We start from the raw sequence: 6,095 nt of genomic DNA, 5'->3' as shown, positions 1-6,095 counted from the left end.
CCAACACCGAACCGGCGATCGCTGGAAACAAAACAAAATCGGCGATAGCACGCAAACGACGCGTGCTGTTTGTAAACAGCTGATAAGTTTGATCGATTGTTTTGCAATCAGCTGCGAGCCGAAACTGAAAGCAGCCCTGCGTGAATCGATGAATTGGAACACGTTAAACAAATTTTACTTCAAAATCGCTTAAGGCTAAGTAGCCCGTCATTCGTTTTGGCAACAATGATGACTTTTAGCTTGCATTTCAAAGTGATAAAACTCAATCTTGATAGTTTGTATTGACTTCAAAATGTATCACTGTACGCGCTAACATGCATGAAGTATGCTGATACTTTTTCAGCTGTGTCAGTGCAAAACCAACTGATTTTCTTTGATTCGAAATTGTGAGATGAATTAGCAACAATCATCAACGACGCTTACAAATTTCAATGACGGCCTACTTCGCCTTAAATTCGCGACATGAGTTAAATATTGTAAAAATTCGGTCAATCATTAGAAATCAAGCATAATTCTCGCAAAACTTGACATCTTGCCCTAAAATCCATTGGTAACTGCGTGTGTAGCACCTTGTTTCTAAGCAAATGAATTGATCAGGATGAAGACTATCACCACTAGGAGATCTTCCTCATATCGTAGTATTGTTAAAATTTAATAACGTGTAAATCTATTCGTTTTCTCGGTAACAATAAGCTACACACTCGGTTACCAATGGCTTTTAGGGCGAGATCACAAACTATGCGAGAATACTCGCATAATCTGGGATAACGCACTAAAAACCATTGGTAACTACGTGTGTAGCTCGTTGTTTCTGAGCAAATGAATGAATATCCAAACCAACAGGCAGGTCGAGAATGACCCTTTCTATAACGTTGTTAAATATCGTGTAAATCTATTCAAATGCTCAAAAACAACGAGCTACACACGTGGATACCAAGAGGTTTGCCTGCAGTAGTTACAGTGGGGATTCGCTCGTTGGAGCTTCGCTACGTGGAATAACTCAATGGTTAGATGTTCGCTGGATGGAAAATATTCGAACTAAAAAGCATGTCAAGAGTAGATGTCAAACTGACTTTGACGTGTGAGCACCGTTGCACTGAAGTCTCCATATATAGAACAAACAAAGACAAATTAAAGACCTTCATGTCCAAGGGGCGGATCACTTCTTGAATGCACATCAAATGTACATCAATTTGCATCAAATGCATTTTTTCGACATTCACATCAACTTAGCCCTGGTTTGAAAACCATCGTAAAATGCAATAACAACACGTCATTGTTTATTGTGATTGATTTGAAATTGGTTTATTCTACACTTATTTTCTTCAACTAAATACAAACTTTATTTGTTTCAGTGAAGCAAGCAACACCAGAAAATTTAAAAGCCTGATTGATACCGACGTTTGAGACATCAAGCATCTGAATACTTTTACTTATATACGTCAAGAATGGTCTATGCATTTTTAGATGCACAGTGGAGAAAAGATGAATGATTGATAGGTTTACATTGTCCCACATCCTGTGAGCTCATCAAAAGTAATCGGAACCTTCTTCCCGAGAAACCTGCAGTCTTTGGCTTACCGGTTGTAACGGGAAATCCACATAGATTCTCAAGCTATTGATAACAAAAAAACGAATTAAACAAACATAAAATTATTTATTCAAATATCTTATTTTATTTCCTTCAATGTCGGTTTGGGATCTTGAGGACCAGTAAAGGAACGATAAACTTCATGGGTTGATATTCTCCTCTACTCCTTGGTTCCAGTCTGCCTTGCAGAATGAACAACATTTCTGCATCGTAACGTTAAATCTCCGGAACATTTGGATTAGATGAAGGGACATGAGTGTAGATAAAAGGCTGATTTGGGTACAAGTCGTTGAAACAATAGATTTTGTTTTCAAGACTACAAATCTCACTTTAAAATTCAGTTCTGGATACCCTGTCACTACACTGTCTAACTAATAGCCCAAAACGTCGATATTCGATACTTCAATGAGTCTGAGGAGTGGCACAAGCAGCTGGGCCGAGCCCCCTTTGAAGCACATATTGATCAGCCGATAGAAAGTTAAGTTTTTTGTTTTCCTTACTGCGGATGGCAAAGGAATCAGCTGAAGCTGGTCTAAAACTTCGTTGAAGCGCCCACACAGCTGCCGGTCTGCAGTAAGATTTTTAAGAGTTTCCTTACTACGACTAGCATCAGAAAACATCACCTTCGCACTACCCGCATAAACTGGAACCATATTAGTACATTTACCCGAACTATCCACAACCACTCACAACAATATCTAAACAGTACCGTATAACACCCAAAGCAACAATAAACTAACAATACCGCGAACTGTTTTTACAATCTGGGAAACAGTAAATGGACAAATAACAATGTGGGGAATAGGCGGTTAAGTTATGTAACCATATAAAATTGGCGATTTTCTCGAACAAATTTTTTCGAAGACTGTTTGTCAAACTGTGCATATATTGTACATTTTTTGCCAAATCAATTGGGTCCTAAAATGTTTAATGAATTCTTGTTTTTATTTAATAATACGAAAGAGCATGTTATTGCAACTACTTTAGCAAGTTTTCCAGCTCAAATAACGGCTATAACATTTTCAAACTTCAATTTTAAAAATGGTTTCGAATATGAACCTTGACACTTGTGATCTTGTTTGACATTCACTTTTTTGACAAAAATGCCACAGGGCATATAGTTTGAACACTGGGGTTGTTCCTATCTGACATTTAGGAAGGGACACGGAAAACAAAATATACCCAACATTTGAGTTTAAACCAAAAGGTGTGACAAAATCATAAAAAAATATTTTTTGTACTTAAACCAATGAAAATCAATTAAAAATTGAGTAAACATGTGTTTCTGCCCTAAACTTAAGCGTTTGGTACTAAAATTGAGACAGGGCTTTAGGACTCTATTGTAAGACAAACAGTTTACAAACTATTTAACCATAACATTCTAATGAAAAGGAGTAATGTATGTATAATTATTCGTTTATGGTGATTTGTGGTATTTAAACCAAATACTGAACTGTTATGATACATTTATACCATTAGAGGAATTGCGATAAAATATTGTAGAGGATACAAGTAAATGTGAAGAAATAAACCCACTTCAAATTTAAAAAATCTGTACGTTTTATTCAACAAATATTCATGATGTTCGAGGATGTATTAAAATGTAACTGATTTAAGTTTGAAGAAAATTAAGACTACACGTAGTACTTGTTTCCTTGCGTGTTAAAAAAAAATGGCGAACACACTTTTATTTAGATTGTTTATTATTGATTGATTTAAAATTGCACTCCACTCTTTTTTGTCTATATGGAATAAATTTTCACATCATATTGTCTGTGTGCCGAGCTAGTATGACTAGTATTTTCGGCAGCTTTGTTCTTTCCGTCTCATGAGGTTTTTTGTAAGCTATTGGGCTAAAAACTTGCATCGATACTATTAGCATCTTACTGATGAATTTCGGAAGATTTGGTCGACAAAACCCCCTGTGACGAAGAGCACAAAACGACCATGAAAATCGATTCCAACTGGTTCCCCGAACCAGTAGTTTCTCTGTGCGGTAGCTTCATGCCGTTCTGGCACAATATAAAACACTTCCTGTAAGGATCCATCCTGCTGTTGGAGATCTAATGATACGCTCTGGTTGCGGAGACCGGAACGTGTCACGTATTGGCTTGGAGAAGGTTGCCACGGAGTTGTTGTCGGTTCACATCTGCCTTTTGCTCAGCGCCAGCATTGCGAATCCTTTGGGGGGGGGGGGAGGGGGGCCGATTTGAAACGGTTACTTACCAGCTGCAGTTCTGGATCCGGTACTGGATAATAATATAAATTTTGTAGCACAAAACAAGCAGAAATCAGAGTCTATATACATATAAACGCTGGCAGAAACCGGTGATGAAAATTTTGTGGCACCGCAAGGATATTTGGTTTTTGTTTTTGGCACACAGGCATAGGAACACGCTAAAAAAAACACCACGCAGGTGTAGTTTTAAATTTCGAAAAAAAAGTTTTTTTCTTCTACTCAGCTTTACTGGAAAAGTTAAACAACACAATTTTGTTGTTTATTACACATGTATTTCCTTGGGATGTGCAAAAAAAGAATTGTTCATGTTTTGTGCACTTGCGTGGTCCGACTTTAACACTACTAATTGATTTTTTGTGAGCGTGTATAATAAAGGCTGCTCGCACAAACTAACCGTTTGCTGCAATGTATTAATTTGGTAATATATGGTAGAAGCGCAAATCATTCGGCAAATGGTGGCCTTATAGCTCCACTGTTTCTTACGAGTCTCAACCCCTATATAATTTTACCGTTTCCAGCCATTTTGAAATGATGTTACTATTTGATATGGATTACTCAAACCATTTTTAATAATCTAATGCTTTAAATTTAATATTGTCCAACATGAAAGCAACTGTTTGTGAAACATTAACCTTTACAGCTATAAGAAAATTATTGTTTGCAATGTATGGCAAACTGTGTTTTTCTATGCGGGTAGCTACAAGTCAGCGGATGGCTCCGCCCTTTATCCGTCTGGACGAAGGATTATTAAGACCAGTTACAACACGAGAAATTACTGGTTGTGATTTTTTTGAAGAGCAGCAGAATTATTCCCTGAGCGTTTTGAAGAATGAGTTTGACGTTTGACAAGGATAACAAATAAACATTGGAGCAAGCCATGAATTGCAAATTTGCTAAGTGTGCATTTAAATGCATCTGAATGCATGAAATATTACAGATGCATCAGAAGTGATCCACCCCTTGTTCATGTCCCTTGCAGTTGCCAGAATTTTATGGCTCATAAGGTAATCTAGAATGCCGTGTAAAGTGTACTGCGATCTGTCAAACTTGGGTACCTTTTGCACTACCGAGGGACCGAATGCAGTACTAGAAGTGCTATCTGAGCCTGAGTGGGACGGACCTGGAACAAATGTGCATGGATATGTGCGAATTGTGACGATTTGCTCTCCAGCTGCGTGAGTCTGGATCATTTCCACCAGCTGTCAGTTGTTCCAACTAACGGGTCGGATTCGCTAGATGGAAGGCAGTCGTGTTCCAATCAGCGAATCCCCGCTGTATGGGAAAGTTGCCGAAGAAAACAAGGCTACCTACAATAGTCACATTGACAATAAGAGATGTTCAAAGCGTTGTAAAAACGTTTCCAATAAGCTTTTAGCAATTCTGTAAGCACAGTCAAACAGACGTCACACTCTCATCATTGTCCATTGATCATTTTTTTAACGGTCGATTCAAAAATATGATAGTTGGCCTATCAGCCACCCGCAGCGCTTGCATCGTTTTTGTTCGCATTTGAAGTTTACACACTACCGCCATCTGTTGGCCCATCGGCCAAACACGCTTATTTTAGCATTGGGCGTACATGTCCTCGTGACTATGATTTTGATCGAGATTTGCTCTAAGTGTTACGTCTGTTTGTCTGTGCTGTAAGTATAAACAGTGCTGGGAATGATAATAGCAGTAGGCTTGAATTTCGAGAAACTCACGTGGCTCTTCCCAGTAAAGTAGCTCAAAAATGTGAATTTCATCAAGTAGCCTATCTTGGGTGCATGAATTTTCCAAATCACTAGTGTCATTGAAGGCTCTAAATACGGAAAATGCAGTGGGAAATAGAACAATTTTCTACAGTAATTTTGGGTTGCCCTTAGCAACGGATGTTTTGCTATTTTCAAGGATTTTTGTCTATACAACAGCGATGGACGTGAGTTTCACTGGCTTTGCGGACTATGATTTGCTTCGCTTCGCTACTCTAGAGTGAATTTTAAGATTTTTCCCAACCCTGGGTGTAAATCGGAGGATTTAGTAGCGCATACATGTAAACAGACTAATACGCAATTTGTCTGTTGATGTCCGAGAAAATCACAAAAGAAGCACGGCATCGGCTTAGACTGGCGAGAATACATAAATTCCCCTATATGCAAAAATAAACAAAACTCGATTACTTTCTCAAATCGACGTTAGTAATTTCCATACGGGTTTGATAAAATTAATTAAGAAGAATCACAACCTCTTTTCTAAAACGGTTTTAAAGTGGCTCTGGGTCATTTG

The 6,095-nt window shown here is 38.1% G+C and overlaps 1 long non-coding RNA gene across 1 annotated transcript; it reads right to left on the bottom strand.

Annotated features, from left to right (window-relative positions):
- Nucleotides 1–3,276: 3,276 nt before the first annotated feature.
- Nucleotides 3,277–4,020, bottom strand: LOC110678764. The gene is made up of 2 exons (XR_002501920.1): nucleotides 3,818–4,020; nucleotides 3,277–3,772 (listed from the first exon to the last, which is right to left on the bottom strand). It is a non-coding gene; the product is annotated as an uncharacterized LOC110678764 (long non-coding RNA).
- Between the last annotated feature and the right edge of the window lie 2,075 nt (nucleotides 4,021–6,095).

This window comes from Aedes aegypti, chromosome 3, assembly GCF_002204515.2.
Source record: "Aedes aegypti strain LVP_AGWG chromosome 3, AaegL5.0 Primary Assembly, whole genome shotgun sequence".
NCBI lineage: Eukaryota > Metazoa > Arthropoda > Insecta > Diptera > Culicidae > Aedes > Aedes aegypti.
The sequence above is the reverse complement of the archived record's forward strand: the minus strand, read 5'-3'. Positions and strand labels throughout refer to the sequence as shown.